Source organism: Sinocyclocheilus anshuiensis, unplaced genomic scaffold, assembly GCF_001515605.1.
Source record: "Sinocyclocheilus anshuiensis isolate Anshui unplaced genomic scaffold, SAMN03320099.WGS_v1.1 scaffold579, whole genome shotgun sequence".
Lineage (NCBI taxonomy): Eukaryota > Metazoa > Chordata > Actinopteri > Cypriniformes > Cyprinidae > Sinocyclocheilus > Sinocyclocheilus anshuiensis.
The window spans coordinates 1,828,580-1,828,949 of NW_015551075.1; the positions used below are offsets into that span (position 1 = coordinate 1,828,580).

At 47.3% G+C, this 370-nt stretch overlaps 1 protein-coding gene across 1 annotated transcript in view; it reads right to left on the reverse strand.

Moving 5' to 3' along the window:
• The window catches only part of efl1 (elongation factor like GTPase 1), a 139,457-nt gene that overhangs the window by 110,477 nt on the left and 28,610 nt on the right, over positions 1-370 (reverse strand). The window lies entirely within an intron of this gene.

A 370-nucleotide genomic window follows, 5' to 3' on the forward strand; every position in this document is an offset into this window, starting at 1 on the left:
CCAAAACTACAAAACGCGGCAAGTGTTAAAGTAGCCCAATTCCGCGGGAAAACCGCAGACTTGGCAACACTGAGCGTGACTGATACTCGAGCTAACTCTGCTGTAACTGTCGACTAGCAGTGGGAGTCAGATTGCCCCCTAGTGGATGGCTAAAGATTTGTTAACTCATATTCATAAATTCTCAAGGGAAAATCTCTGAATTAACTGATGCTCGCGCCCCTCTTGACAGGTGCCCCATAGGTTGAAAACCCCTGCTGTAGGTGAAGCTGGATCACGAATGATTCGCGCGAACATAGATGTATTTATGTAGATCGGGGGCGCATTCCCTTCAGAAACAAACATAATCCACTGCGTCTTCAGTGGCTCAGAT